We start from the raw sequence: 16,818 nt of genomic DNA, 5'->3' as shown, positions 1-16,818 counted from the left end.
ATATGAATATTATATCAGACATTTATATTACATCTTTTACCCAACAGAGATCTCAGAGTGCATTATGGAATGTATATGTAAGTGATCAGCTAGGTCTAAATTTCAGCCATCTTGTGGGTGCAACGTAGCAGCCATTCTGTTTCATGAGAATGCTTTTTAGGAGGGGCTTGAGGAATGACTATATTCCCCTCAGAAATTGAAACAGCACAGGAATGAATTTAGGTGGGCAATCTGGAATTTGTCCAGCAAGGATACTTTATGAATCATTCATAAATATTACACTAACTCACAGTACTATTTTATGGCATTGATTCAATATTAAGGGCCCCGTCTACCAAAACTGGGGTTGAGATTCCATGTAAACTGAAACCATTTTGAAGTGATCTGTTATTTTCAACATATAGTGAGAAGGGGGGATGGTCCTGGGGTCAAATCACTGTACTGGGACTCAGAGGATGGGGGTTCCATTTCTGGCTCTGCCACAGACTTCCTGCATGACCTTGGGCAAGTCATTTAATCTCTGTGCCTCAGTCCCTCTTCTCTAAATTGGGTGTAATAGTACTTCTTTTCCCCCATCCTTTTTCTGTCTTGTACATTTTGAGTTTAAGCTATTTGGATAGCATCTTTCTGTTACTGTATGTGTGTATGCTGCTTAGGTCCATAGGCCCTATTTCGGTTAGAGATTCTAGGTGTTATTTATTTGTATTACATTAATAATAAAGCTAATGTGGTTCCATAGACACCTAGACTAGAAAAATTAACAGAGAGAACAGATCTTTTTTGCCTTCTTCTCTCAAGGAGTACAAGTGACACTATTCAATTCTACCAACAGGTTAGAGGACTATTACACTTTCATGTACAAAAAGGAGGATATAAAATTAGTACTGGAGCCATAAATTCTACCCATTTTGCAGGTCGGGAGTCTTTTTCAGGGACTCACTGCTATTCAATGGAATTCACCATGCTGGATGACAGAAATTTATATCTCCAGAACTGTAGGTAAAACACCAAGGGAGAAAGATCGATGAATTTAAATCATTTTCTGAAAACTAAAACAAAGGCAACAAAGTACAGAGATCAGACTCATTTTGGTCTCTGACTGTGCTTTGAGAAATGTCAACAGATCGGCAAAGAGAGTCATAATCATTATAACCACTCCATCCTGTGTCCCCAAATAGCTGGTCGATGCACTTGGAATAAACAGTGCCCAGGAAGTTTATTCACAAACACAAGTCCTAAGCAACTGCAGTGCCCAAGTAGGGTATTAAATGTGATTAGGTAGAGCAATGATTCTTTAGTGAGTGGAATATACCAGGAACTCGAACTAAGAGCATGGTCAGTTATATTAAATCTGTATATTTTTCATTTTATTCAAATTGCTCCCTGTCTATAGCTTCATTTATCTTCTCTTAGGTCAACTCTTATTCCACATATAAGGCCAATATTTGGCTTTTTTCTGTGATAACTATAGAGTTAGTCCAGTCTGTTGATTCTCGAATTTCAGCCACCCTTAGCTTGTCAGGCTTGATAACATTGTGACCCCTTTCCAGATGAACCCAACCACATAAAGTGAAACAAGTGAAACAGAGATATGTTTTAACCCAGTGGTTCTTAACCTTTCCAGACTACTGTACCCCTTTCAGGAGTCTGATTTGTCTTGTGTACACCAGGTTTCACCTCACTTAAAAAATACTTGCTTACAAAAATCAGACATGACAATACAAAAGTGTCACAGCACACTAATACTGAAAAATTGCTTACTTTCTCATTTTTACAATATATTCCAATCAATTTATTTTATAATTATATGGTACTTACTTTTCAGTATGATACTTGAGCCGTTTTTCACTAGTGAGCCTTATCTGAAGCCCAAGCCCCACTGCCTAGGGCTGAAGCATATAACTTAGCTTTTTGAGACCCCCAGGTTGAGAAACACTGATATAGATGAGTTGAGTATCCCCTGGAAGACCTCTTCATATCCCGAGGGGTAACCGTACCTCTGATTAAGAACTTCAATCCATCCATAAGTTGTTGAGCTAGATGCAGGAATTACTGGACGACCAGCATAGTCTCTTTTATCAGGAGATCAAACTAAATGATTATAAACAGACCTTCTGGGCTTAAAATCTATGGATCTATGAATAAAAGCCTTTTCCTTGGTTTCATGTCAAGACAAAAAAAAATAAATCATTCACTGGCACCTAAGGGGAGATTTGAAGGGTTGCATAAAAAATTGGATCCTTGCTATCTCAAGAAGCTTGAGAACTTAGGTAAACTTTTAAAGAAAATTTTCATTTTGAATGAATCACGCAAGTTTGGCATGGGTTTGGATTTCTTAACAAAAATATTTGTGCAGCCCATTTTTGAATTCATATATGTCCCTATGATAGAGACATTGATAGGTTTTGTGTTGCAAGTAAAATACTAGCCACATTAGAGAGCAAAACCAGTAACACTGCTTCCGTGCAAATACATCATCATATTAGGGGCCTGTATTGTAGGTTTAGTGATAAGTATATTACTAGTGAGGTTGCATAGGAGATAACTGAATAAAAGTGGCAGGCTGTGGGCTTCTCTTCTGGAATCTCTATTACATTAGTGTTTATTCTGAAGTAACACTATTCATTTCAGTGGAATTATACCAGCATAACAGAGATCAGAAACTGGCCCAACATTTTCATATTGTAGCTATTACTTTCCAACCATTGACCCTACAAGACACCACCTCAGGGAAGCACAAAGCTACTGAGTTCCAACGTCTGATTACCCAAAACCTACATGAGAACCTCTTTGGTCAAAGAAGTCAGGCTGGAAATCTTATTTGAACAGACTTGCTCGATTTCCACTGCTTCCTCATTTTGGCCAGAGTGGAAATACCAGGAGAAAATAGGTTTTTCTTTTTGTTTTTCCAGTTCCAGCCTTGGTTAAAGCCATGAAGCACAGAAACATACAAAAATGGAAACAAAACCAAAGCCAAAAATCCCAAAATGATGGGAAATTTTCTAAATCTCGGTGAAGGCACTAGGATTACATTGTCATTGCACTGAACTTCATTCTAGCTAGCTAGCCAGCTATAAGCAAGTGGCTTTCCCACCATGCTTTTTACACAGTTCACACACTGGAGCTGATCCAAATGCTCCCACTTCCCCCACATTCCCACTGGAATCTGCCCTTATCATTAACTTAAATAAAGGTTCTGGGAAGATCTGTCTACAATGCTAACTTGCACTTGCTCTAAAAATAAAAAATTCTAATACAGGACAAACTATTCATTACAATATTCATGTTTGTAATCTATTGATTTTGATATAGTCAAAACAGTAGTGAACTGAAATCAATATTTAGTAAAACCAAATTAAGAAACCAGACTAAAAAGATATGTGAAGTTGTTGAGCAAACTATGGGTATTTTAGGAGCTGTGACTTTATCCTAAGAGTGCAAGAGCCCGTTTTGCTCCTTATGGTGAAATATCACCTCTAAAATAATTTTGATATCCACATGCTACAATTCAAAAACTTGAAGTGTATCTTAGGTATTTGGGAAAATTCCAGAATTCTGTACATCGCTGTATACATTGTGTTAATTTATCAAAATGCGCAAATATGAATTACTAACCTCTGATGAAATGGAAGCTATTCTTAAAATTTTGTGTTAGCAAGGTTGACTATAATTCAACTCAGAGGTGGAATCTGTAGCTTTGACTACGCTAGGGAAATATTTAGAAAGTTTCCCATTGTTGCTAACACCAGTTCAGCTACACAGAAAACTCCACTGCTGACAGCCCCAACAGAGACAAAAGACAGCATCAATTGGATTTGCTCTGTTACCAGGTTTAACTTGACATGGTATTAAATATGGCACCATCCACAGTAGCCTAGTGTAACACTTTCAAAAGTACCTAAGGGTATGTCTACACTGCAACATAAACCCAGGCTCACACTCAGGATTGAGTCCAACCCTCCTTTCTGTCTATACACAAATCTCAGACTCATGCTTGGACTCAGGATCCTAGCACCCTGTGAGAGTGAAGGTTCAAGCTTGAGTGAAGCCAGGACCCTGGGCTTAAGTCCTATTGTTTTACAGTGTAGATGCAGCACCCCCACACTCATGTATTGGACATTCACCAAAAGTATCCCACAACCCCATGGGCCAACTTCCTTTGTCCTCTCTATCCCAAGAATTGCCAAATGACTCCAGGGAAATGGAAGCAACCTCTCTTGTTGTAGTGCAGCAGCTCATTGAATCAGCAGTTAACCTTTCCCTTTTATTCTGACCACTGAGCTGCAAACACACCTTTGTAGAACATTGTGCGTTTGTAATAGACACTGACCAGAAGTAGTCCTTTGAAAAGTGCGCTGCTTCATGGTCACAGGAGCACAGCCAGATTTTGTTTAATCTCTGGTGTGAGGCCAGAATTAAAACAGTGGATTTTAGTAAGAGTATTAGGAATAAGCATGCATACCAGTGAAGAGTCTTACAGAGTTGGAAATTTACTGGACTCAGTGATCAGTTGAGGGAGTGGATTAAGTGGCTCAAGACCAAATACTGGAAAACCAGGGACCAGAACCACATCTCAGGCAACTTGCTGATATCATGCCCATTTTATGAGGAATTTGACTTGGTGCTGGGTACTGCCCCAAGCATAGAGTGAACAGCAGCGCACAATGACTTGGTCAGCCAGGATGGTACCCATTTGACCCAGAATGCAACATGGGGACTGATGGGAACCAGCAGCAGGCACCGAGAGCACCCACTGAAGCAGAGAGCTTTGCCAGAGAAGCAGCTGTAGGACATCCTGGGCCATACATGGAGGAGCTTTTTGATGCCCTACCCCTGCACCGAGGAACAGCCTGCCGCAGAACTAGCAACAGAGATGGAAGAGACAGAAGCCACCCTGGAGCCTGGTAGGTTTCTGGCTCCATTTTAATATTTCTATGCTCCCACACTGGGCTATGTGAGACAATAACCCTCTGTGCCTTGTCCTGTTCCAGATCCCTAGACCTCTACTGGCTGCAGCTCCTCCCCAGCTCACCCACATGGCAGCAGAAGCCTGGACCAATGTTCCTTCACAGTCTGTTCCAAGGGGAAGCATTGCCATGGGGAACTTATGGTTGAAGTTCTGGAGAGGGCCAATAAGCAGGTCCAGTATCAAAGACAGAGGGACTTATGGGTAGAGGAAAGGTATGGTGAGAGGCAAGGCTCAGGTTGGCTGCTTGAGGACAGAGATTCAGCAGGGGAACAGGCACTTGCTTCACAGTTCTTGGAACAGGAATGGCAGCTAAGGGAAGAGGACAGAGGGCAGCAGAAAGAACTAGGGGGGGGGTGGCTGCTACCACCAATGACTGCAAACGTACTAACTCCTGCTGCACCTGCACTAACCCTGAGTACCCTTTGCGGTATCCTGTGATGCAGTTCAGAAACATCTTGGACAACTCCATGACTGGGTGGCCCATGCAATCCGGGCCTATGAGTGGCTGGGCAGGGCCATTGTGCCCCATGCAGTACTCCATTTTGACCCCCTCCACTGTGGATGCCTCCACTCCATCCCACAGTGCCAAGTGCACAGAAAATATGAAGGAAGGGAAAAGAGAACAGGGGATCAGGGGACATGCAACACTAGGGGGCTTCTGTCTTGTACATGGTTTCACTGTTTGCTCTCGTTCTTGTGCTTTTTTAAGGGTTTGTTGTTACTGGTGTATTGGTGTGGTACTGGCGGCTGGCCTGCCTGGCAATGGGTGAATATCGTACTTTTCTAATATGCATTTATACATAAAGCATTTTAATCAAGAAAGTTTATTGCTATGATTGCATCACATCGTACAACGTGCATATTTCACATAATAAAGGTAAGCATACGATCAGGGACAACTGGTAATTAGTATGCAAACACCATTCCTCAATGCAGTTAGCTACATTAATCCATACTTTCATCACTTACTTATATTAATCCATACTGTCACCCAACCACCCTTTCCGTATTTGATAAGTGGTCGGGTCTTTCATAAATACATTGCACATCAATCAACTCTCCTCCTCAAGCAGTCAAATCTCTCCTCCCCCACAATCACATTCATAAAGGTACTCTTCCATTGGGTCATGCTAGTCCATAGTGTGGGAACACAAAGCATCCCTGACTTCTGTTGCCCAATTACATCCAGCTCCAGTAGGTGCACTTTCTGGTTAAGTGTACCAGTTCAGCAGTCCCTCACTATCAAAGGTCCATTCGGGGGAAATGGCTCACCTCTGGCTTCACAAAGACTGTGAAGAGCACAGCGAGCCCTAGTAATGTGCACAGCATTCATGACACTGGAATCCAAATGGGTTTGTAGACCTCTCCCATGCCAGGGTGGTGGAACAAGTTTTATAGTGGGGGTGCTGAGAGCCACTGAACCAAACTGCAAACCCTGTATATGATGGAAACCATTTCAAGCCCAGGCACAGGTGATGCTAGCACCAATGCTCCAATGGGATTTCAATCTGCCAAATGCACATTCAGCAACCATTCTACACATGCTGAGAGTGTAATTAGACATTCTTTGCCAGCGCCTCTGATATCAGGGTACGGTCTTATAAACCAAGGCAAAAGGAGGTGTGTTAGGTTCCCCCAGAATAATGGTGAGGACAGTAACTCCATTTATGACAACATCATTTGATGGGAATAGTGTCTCAGCCTCTCTGTGAAAGACTCCCGCTCTGTGAAAAACTCTGGCATCATGAACTGTCATGCAATCCATGCTGACATTCATAAATCAGCCTCTCTGGTCCATGAGGGCCTGCATAACAATGGGGAAGTGCTCTTTGCAATTTATATACCTATGTGCTCACTGAGGGGAGCAAACTATAGACATGAGTACCATCAATAGCACCCCCACAGTTAGGAAACCCCATTCTCTCAAAGCCAGCAATTACTTCAAGAATATCATTTATGCTAGCCGCTTTCGGGTAAACCACACACTTGATTGCCTCAGAAACCTCTGCCACCACTTTATCCACAGTCAACTTTCCAATGCCAAACCGCTTGTCAACGGACATGTAGCAGTCAGGGGTGGTCAGCTTCCAGATGATTATGGCAACCCACTTCTGGACTGGCTAGGCTGCCTTCATGTGTGTGTCTTTACATTGGAGGGTCAGGACAAGCTGCCCACCAAGCTCCTGAAATGTAGCTTTCTTCAAGAGAAGGTTCTGGACTCCCCGCTGGTCACTTCAAGTCTGCATGATGATGTGGTCCCAGCAGTCTGTGCTTATGGCCCTGCTCCAGAAGCACCGGTCTATGTAGAGGGCATCCATGGCTCCAATGAGTGTCATGAGCAGCATTAGCCAGTTCAAGTTTGCTATGACTGTGTTCTCCTCCTCATGCTCTGTCATTAGCTCCGCCAGGTGCCTTCAGTTTGTCAGAAAATTCTACTGAAATGTCCACCAGCATCTCAAAGAAGCTCTGCCCATTTGCTGGCATGGGTGTGGAAGTGCAAGCAAGAAAAGTTCTTCAAATGGAACCTGCTCCATCTTGCTGACTCCGGTTGCTGGGAGCACACAGACTAAAATGACTGCTTGGCTGGCTGCGCTGGCAGGCTGTTCAAACTTCCTGTAACGTGCAGGATAGACAGCCAAGTTTTCCTACACTGCAGCATGATCAAAGGGCTAGAGTGGCAACATTTCTGGAAGATGCCAGAAAGTCTGGCGTATGGTTGGTTGGACTCAAGTCTGTGTACTGCAGTGTGGATGTCAGAGCAATGGGTTTGAACTCAGATTAGAAAAATTTTAGTCTGTGGTTGACAATCAGCATAGGTCTAACACAGAGTTCGCTCACTAGAGGCCCACTAACTCTGGGCTTACACTGCAGTGAATGATTTAGAAGCCTAAATTCAATTTTCAAAAGTGATATTGGCACTTAGGAGCCTAAATCTCACAGAGACAGCTATGCATCGAACTGGCCATGTTCAAATCCAAAAAAACAAAAACAAAAACACCCCACATCAGGTATTTTGTGTACATAAAATAGGCATATACAAAAGTAAGTCTTTGCAATTACAGTGACTCAGACTGAAAGGCACCTGTTGGAAAGGGACAACCAGTACCCTACAGCAGAGAAAAAAAAAATCAGATTCACTTTGCTAATGTGTTCACGAGAGATATTTTTAGCTCTTAAAGCAGTTTGAATCTGGATTTTATTTGAGGCAAAAACACCGTTTATATCCTTGATGAAATTCTGGTTACAAAAGGTACAGGAAAAGCTTTAAACCAATCTCTACGGCATCAACAATACCGAACCAAACTCATGTATATAATGTCATATACCCTGCAAGCCAGTAATATAAAAGGACCAATATAAAGTGAAGGCACTGTTCTAAAAGGAAATAACTATCCTAATTCACCACTACACATAATCCACAGTAAAAAACCTTCATGGGTGAGATAGCACCTCTATGAAAGAGATGAAAACAAAAGTGGAGTGAGTGATTATACTGTGAAAACAACATTTCATAGAGTCTATGTTGCCACAACCATACTGCACTTGTAAATAATGACTTAAATCCACATTGCAGCTACTACCTGCCAAAAGTATCAATTTTCAAATTTATACAAATGCATCATCAGTGTCTCAGCTTACTACTTTGACAGCCTGTCTGTCTCTGAAGTTACTCTTGGATGATCTGTGATATCCTCTGTTCATTTTAAAATTTAAAAGGAAAAGATCAGTTAAAAAAACCTGCAGTGGTTAAAAGGAGCTAATACTAGGCTGGATCTGCTGACAAGTATGTGCATTGGTTCAGCTATAAGTTTGAATCAGCTAAATAGCTAAAAGGAAGGATGCTCACAGCTGGTTGACAAAGCCACTACATCTAGAATTCTCAACAGAACCAGCTCTCTTGTAAGTACATATAGACCTGGCTGAGCAAAGTTAAAAATACCACAAGAACAGATTTTTCTCTCCTAGTATTTCAATAATTCTGCTTCCAGTTCCAGTGGAAAGTAAAGGCACAGTGATACACAGTAGTTAACAACAAAAAAGTTTTACACTTTAGAGCCCCCAAAAAAGGCTAAGGTAATCAAAGTTTTGAGTAAATGTCAATTCCCTTTTTATCTAATAAGGTTAACTCTACTTTAATTGTGATGTTTATTGAGGACTAACAACCTGCTCAATATTGTATGGGAAGAGAAAGACATGGACCTTACCCCAAGGATACTACACAATCTAACTCCAACAGAGTCCAACCCTATTTTTTAGCATACTGGTTGACATTCATCAAGCACTTGAATCTCCAAAGAGTATCAGGATGAATGTAATGAAATTTACTCTACTGGGTGTATAAGCATAACAGCAGCTCATACAGAGCCTGATCCAAAGTCCATTGAAATCAATGGCAGTCTTTGTATGGACTTCTGTGGGTTTTGGGGTCAGACCCAGTCTTATTGTAATTAACACATAACAAAGGATGGCTTGCCTTTGAAAGCCTTAGAGCTAAATTTAATTTACTGCACTCTGCAGATTTCTGTAGACTGCTGCAAATGCAACACTTGGCTTGACTTTTGTCCTGACAACTTTGAAAGGGTACAGATCCCAATATCCGCATGCTGTCAGTGTCTGCAATGATCCATCTTCATATCATGGCATAGTTTGTTGAAAGGCGTGTTTTTTCCTAGAAACCTTAATCTCTTTCTATACTCCCAGTTATAAAAGGGGGAGGGGTAGATTTAATTTAGTACAATTGAAATTGAAATTTACTTTGAATAAAATAATTTATGCTTTTGAATCTCCTTAAATATATACCAACAGGAATCTATCCGCCCACATCCATTTTATACCTCTTTCATCTAAATTAGAGATTTAAATGCAAAATCTAGCACTAGAGATATCATGAGAATATCATGTAGATTTCAGCATACTCCCTAAAAGAGTTTGTACACTAAAATGGTTTGAAATGTAATGTTTTAATTGTTGGTGTGCCAGTAGTTGGTTAGATATACATATTTCTTCAAGATTTGAAGGAGACAGGTTTCAAGGCCTAGATATCTTTATTTCTGCAATGTAAACAATGTATCATCAAAGAGTCATTAGGGAAAATAAATAAAGTTTGTCTTGTTTGGAGGCTTGGAAAAGTTAATGAAGAAACTACATTGGTGCATAATTTTAGATTTTCATACCTCAGGCCCCAAGAAATGTTGTTAGTTCTCATTCCGCTCTGTGGGGTTTATTTTGTTGCATTAAAAGACTGGTTGCATAGTACCTTTTCAATTGTAGCATGTTACCTACAGCTCTGGAATTGAATATTGCAATCTCCATTACAAAATGTTGCAATACACATTGATCACGTATATAATAATAGTGATATTTTGTGTTTCTATTGTGCTTTCCACACAAGGACTTCAAATTAAACTTCAGTCACTCGTTCTATCTGAGATAAGGAAATATCCTCATTTTTCAAATGTATGCATTAGGGGAAAAAGATACTATCTATGCTAATTTATAGACCTTGTACAAGTAAGAATATAACCCCAAATTTAATAGATGTAAGACCTCCACTCTTCCTCACTGCAACCTCCTCTGAGAAAAGTCTGAGAAAAGAGGATTGCCTTACAGTGTCTGGTGGTTATAAAGTCCCAGGGTGAAATGTCAACCCTATTAAAGTCAATGAGAGGTTTGCAACTGACTTAAGGGGGGACAAGGTTTCACCCCCGGACTCTGTTCTTAGAAGTTTGTGGAGTCGAGGTCCCTTCACTTATGCATCCTGCCCTCTTGTTTAAAATGGCTACATTGATTGGGTCACTAAGACTAAGATAGTACTGTGGAAACCATGGTACAGAGTGATTAAATGGACTTGCCCTCAGCCCAGTGTGACCAGATAGCAAGTGTAAAAAAATTTGGTGCGGGTTAGGGGGTAATAGGTGCCTATATAAGAAAAAGCCCCCAAAATCATGACTGTCCCTATAAAATTGGGACATCGGGTCACCCTACCTCAGCCACAAAGTAATTATTAGGACTCAAATTCCTGATTTCTAGTTCCAAATTCAGAACAGTAAATGATGCATTATTCTTGCTCATTTTACAAGTGAGGAAACAAACACAGAGATTAAATAATGTGCAACAAGCCAGTAGCAAAGCCAAAAACAGAAACTCAGGACTAAGCCCTGTAGGACCAGCCTTCTCTAGTATGGCTGGGTTAGAATGTCTGTATTTTGTAACCATAAGAGTTGTACAAATCGCAAAACTGTATGGAGGATGGATAAATTTACTTTTCTTAGTCATACTGTTAAACATGTTGGATAACCTGTCAGGATGATTTGAGACAACCACTTGAACATTTGTACTTCTCATGTAAAGTTACACCTTTCTAGAACTAGATAGCCAATTCTGGATTGACCAGCTGGAACAAAAGCTTATGGCTGATAGCATGGCACACATTGGTCAAATTTTCCAGAAGTGCAAGTTTGGCTGGAAACTCACAACCAGAGAAAGATCCAGAAAAGGATACAATTCTAAATAGGAGTTTAGCTTCAGTGAAGGTTGCAGAATTTGGTCCAGTTCCCTGTACGTTATCTCAAATCATTCAAGATTTGCTTATGAATTGGAAGATTTGGCCTAACCAGAGAAATAAAAAATCAAAGATGAGAATATGTTACAAATTCCACTGATCCCAATGATCCATTGAAATTTTTGCACTTCAGCCAGTGGACTTTCAGAGAGAAGAGTATTTCATGTCATGTTCTGAGCCTGAGTATTTATTAATGTATCAAGAGATTTGAGATTCATTCAGATTTTTTTTCCCCCAAACAAAACCATTTCAAAGTGAGGTAATTTCTGAAAAGACCTTTCCATGAATAGGTTCATATCTTTGAATGGAAAGAAACATTAGTTTTTTAAATTAGATTTGGTTCCTTCCTTCAACCTAAAGAAATAAGATTTTTTCCCAACTTTTGCCTCATAACTGTTGATGTTCTTTTGACTCCTGTGGCCTTTGAAATACTGTGATCTAATGAATCAGTGAGAAACACGTAGTGTGCGTTTTTATTGCTTTCCAGTTATGATGTCTTCAAGATGTTTGTGTCCAAGAATACTGTAAAGTTTGTTAGCCATTTGGGCTGTTCTAAGAGCCAAGGTACAGGGTGACCAGGGTGGGAGTTGGGAGATCCGCAAAAGGAAAGCCTGATGTTTCTCTGTGAGGCCAGAGGAAAGGTGCAGCAGTTATTACGGTATCTCTAGCATCAGATTTCTTTGATAAAAGCCCATAATAGCCCTCCTGCTAGTGATAGCCTTGCTCCAACTTTTTTCTATTGGTGAGTCCAGAAAGAAACAAAAAATATTCTAGTTGTTACAGCTTTCTCTAAAAAAAAGGTCACAAAGCCCTATTTTCCAATATTCAAATGGCAATGAAATAAAAGTGCCACACCAATATAACGGATCTGAACTGGATACAAACTGTGGTGTTGTGGGGTTTTTTTTAGTAAACCAGTTCATGTGGAAAACTTGCAACACTTTGTGTTGGTTTTATTTGCTTCCTTTTTTCTGCAATAACTCCATACTATGTTTTATACCCTTTTAGAGCAGTTGTAAAAAATAAAATAAAAGAACTAAACACAAACCAAACTATGGAAGGGTATGTCAAGTTGGTTAAATAAAACAAAAGCACAATCAATGCATTTCTGTCATTACTAAAGAAGTTCTAAAATTAAACTTGTTATTGTATCTTTCCTACAAGTATTTCTGATGCATTTGGAAAGCATTTGAAATAGCTGATGATTTACCTCTTGCTGCAAACATTTTCTACTTACAGAAGCACTGTGTAATGCCTTTGCTCTTCTCCAAAAAATATTGTCTCTAGTTGTTATCTTGTGAGTCATGAATTTTAAGAAAGCTAAAAGGCATCTATTTAAGGACTCATTCTTAAAGAGATCTCTTCTATCGGAGAAATAACAATAGTATTAAAACCTGAGTCTTGCCCGAATACCTCGTGATCATAGCAAATGTGAAGCAAGTTACTTAAAGACATATGGGATAAAGATGCCTCTTTTAAAACTGCCAGACCAAGGAGCCCACGAAGCTTGTGAGTTTGCCAATCATCTCCTTTTCCTACCGAAGCAAACGTGTTAGTTTGTGTGGTTTAGTTAACATGGTCTAGATAATATTTAGTCATGTCATTAGTGCAGGGGACTGGACTAGATAGCCTCTCAAGGTCCCTTCCAGTCCTATGATCCTGTGTTTTAAACACCACTTAACACCTAGCAGAGACAAAAAGAGTCATGTTTAAAAATGTGTAAGCCAGCCATAGTGCATGTATGTGTGGCCACTATAGGGGAAGACTTCTCCATAACTAACACTTTTTTTAAATGCAAAGTTTGCACAGAGAACAAGCATACATACAGTGTTTATGTAGTAATTACACGTTTAATTATTTATTGTTTGTTCAGTGCCTTATTGTCATATTCATCTTTCAGTAAGAAAATATGCTCCCCTTTAGCTCCACAGCTATTTCTGCCCTTGGTTTCTCCCAAATCCCTATTCACTTTCTCTATTTCTCTTCCCTATCCGTGTTTTTGGGCATCTCCTTTCTTCTTTCCCTTGCACTGCCTTCCCTGCAGGAACTCCCAATTTCTACCACAATGGGGTCATTTTCACTCCTTTCCCCCATTTCATCTGCTAAAATGATCAGTAATGAAATATTAGTTTGCAATGTTGTAGTAATATTGGTTCCAGAACAGGAAGAGACACGGTAGGTGATGTAATACCTTTTACTGAACCAACTTCTGTTGGTTGAATGTACAAGCTTTGAGGCTTCATAGAGCTCTTTTCAGGTCAAGATCAATCAAATAATTAATGTTAATACTGAAGTATCATCATTGGGCTGTAGAGATGACACTGCAATCAGATTAGTGGAAGACAAGCTACTGTCTTCCTGCAGTAGATGAGATGATTGAGCAGTAGACTATGGGTTCAATTTATATAGCAATCTGTAGATTGCAGGTTCAATTTTAGCTTGAAGGAACTACTTGCTTTTTTCATGGATGATAGAATAGGTCCCAGAAGACTGGAGAAGGGCTAACATAGTGCCCATCTTTAAAAAGGAGGGTGGAAGCTGGGGACCTCTGGACCAATCCGCCTGACTTCAATACCTGGGAAGCTACTAGAGCAAAGTATAAAAATATTCAATTTGCAAATACTTGAAGGAGGAAGAGGCAATCATAGCAGCCAGCATGGATTTACTAAGAACAAATCATGCCAAACCCGCTTGATTTCCTTCTTTGACAGGGTAACTGGTTTGGTGGATAGGGGGAAGTGGTGGACATAATATACCCGGTTTTCAGCAAGGCTTTTGATACAGTCCCACACAACATTCTGATAAGTAAGCTGGAGAAACATGGGCTCAGCGGAACTACCATTAAGTGTATACATAATTGGTTAAACAATCACAAACAAAGAGTAACTATTAACAGAATGATGTTAGATTGGAGGGAGGTCTCAAGTGGTGTTCCACACGGAGGATCTGTTCTGGGCTCGATGTTGTTTAACAGCTTTATTAATTACCTGGGTGATCAAATTTGCAGATGACACAAAGTTGGGGGTGGGGGTAAGGGCAGTTGCCAACACTTTGGAGGATAGAGTTAAAATTCAGAGGGATCTTGATTAAATGGAGAGCTGGGCTACAGACAACATAATGAAATTCAACAGACAAATGTAAGGTGCTACACTTAGAGAAGAAAAATCAAATGCACAAATATAGAAAGAGGGACAATTGGCTTGCTAGCGACCCTGCTGAGAATGATCTGGGAGCGTGGTGGATTACAACCTCAACATGAGTTAGCATTGTGATGCTGTTGCAAGAAAAGCAAATGCAATTTTAGGTTGCATTAACAGAAGCATAGCATGCAAGTCACAGGAGATGATAGCATTGCTCCACTCAGCGCTGGCTGGGCCTCAGCTGGAGCACTGTGTCCAGTTTTGGTCACCAATGTACAGAAAGGATGTGGAGAAACTGGAAAGGATCCATAGACAAACGACAAAGATTATCAAAGGTATGAAATGCAAGTCATATGAGCAAAGACTGAAGGACCTGGGTAAGTTTAATTTTGAAAAGAGAAGATTAAGGAGGGACATGACAGCAGTCTTCAAATACTTGAAAGGCTGCCATAAAACAGATGGAGAAATGTTCTCTCTTGCCACAGAGGGCAGGACAAGAGGCAATGGGTTCAAAATACAGCATAGCAGATTTAGATTAAATCTCAGGAAAAGCTTCCTAAATGTAAGAACAATATGACAATGGAACAGACTGCCTAGGGAAGTTGTGGAAACTCCTTCACTGGAGGTTTTCAAAAGGAGGCTGGATAACCATCTGTCTTGGATGCTTTAGAAACAACAAATCCTGCATCTTGGCAGGGGGTTAGACTAGATGGTCCTTGTAGTCCCTTCTAACCTTATGATTCTAAGAAAGTTTACCCCTCTGAATCATTGGTTCAAGCTGTTTGCAGACCCAGGCAAACATTATTGCCTCACTTTATACTGGGTTCATGTTTGGTAAATTCTTTCTGAAGCCATGAAAGTAAAGATGCTGCATAATCTAGACATCACCTGCAGGCCACAAAAATCCCTTCTGTGGGCTGCAGGTTTGACACTCCTAGAATAGAATGTGAGGTGAGGTCAAATAAATGAGATCAATTATCATTAAGATTTGAGAAATTCCAGAGTTGAGTGCTTGATTGCTTACGGCCTTACCATGGCACTAATGGTGGAGTTTATTTGGCATTCTTTGTCTATAATGCCCATTTATTTTCTAAAAAGACCATTGCAAGTATGGTCATAAAAAAAACACGAAGAAATATAGCTCTCTCCTCAGAGGATGTATATAAATGCCATTAGTGATAATGAGTATTGTGTATGTGTGACAGCCACTGTCTTAGCCATCAGAGTGGGGACTGAATACAGGCGTGCCAATGCTAAATAGTCGAGTGGGTTGGGATTTTTTTTTATTAAATGTTTTTCATTGGAAAACGTTCATCTATCAAAATGGTTTCTCAGATCCAGGATGGAATGTCTGGTTAAATCAAGAGACACACACATCCTGAATAGCCAATAATTTAGAGCTTAGGGCATTCTGGGATGACATGGACTCAGGTTCCATTCCCTGTTCTGTCTGATTCAGAGTGTGACTCTCTCTGTTTTTTTGGTGAAAATTTTCAAAGGTCTAGTTTTCATTGCAATGACAAGCAAAATGTCAGAAATTAAAATTTTTTCGCAAAACAGAATTATTATTTTCTGGTCAGCTCTAGTAAAAGCATGACTCTCTTCAGCATGAGCTAAAGAGCCATGCTCACAAGCTGGGAGCAGTTACACACCCACTTCCTGTGTGGATGCGACACAGAAAGGGACACATAATACACACTGGCCAGTGAGTTACACATGTGCATTGAAGGGCAAATATAATGCAACGTGAAGCGCATGCATAAAAATGGACGTATACAATTTCATCTGAACTGCTTGCTACATGCTAGGTCTATTCGATGTTCATACTGAACTTTCCTAGAGCAGCCCAAATTGTTGTTATTCTGCATAAGACATCTTGAACCCCTAAGTGGGATTTGGTCATGGTTTGACATGTTTCCTAATTGATATTTAAATAGATTGGCTACAAGTTCTTTGAACTGCAAATGAGATATCAGGAAAAAGATTGATACCTGCAGAGCACATAACAGTTTTAGAGTCTGTCTTTATTTAGTCGCTGCAGCACCTGACAAGCTCAAGCAGAGAGACTTCCTGTTCACAAGTCATTATGGATGTGAAACGTGACATCTGACAGTATGTTTCCCACCACTGCTAAATCACACCCACTT

General features: G+C 40.2%; 1 protein-coding gene across 13 annotated transcripts in view; it reads right to left on the bottom strand.

The window, feature by feature from the left end:
- SCUBE1 (signal peptide, CUB domain and EGF like domain containing 1) overlaps positions 1 to 16,818 on the bottom strand; it is a 310,551-nt gene that overhangs the window by 264,207 nt on the left and 29,526 nt on the right. The gene's annotated exons all lie outside the window — the stretch shown is intronic.

This window comes from Gopherus evgoodei, chromosome 1 (genome assembly GCF_007399415.2).
Source record: "Gopherus evgoodei ecotype Sinaloan lineage chromosome 1, rGopEvg1_v1.p, whole genome shotgun sequence".
Classification (NCBI taxonomy): Eukaryota; Metazoa; Chordata; order Testudines; family Testudinidae; genus Gopherus; species Gopherus evgoodei.
This window is presented reverse-complemented; position numbering and strand designations above follow the sequence as displayed.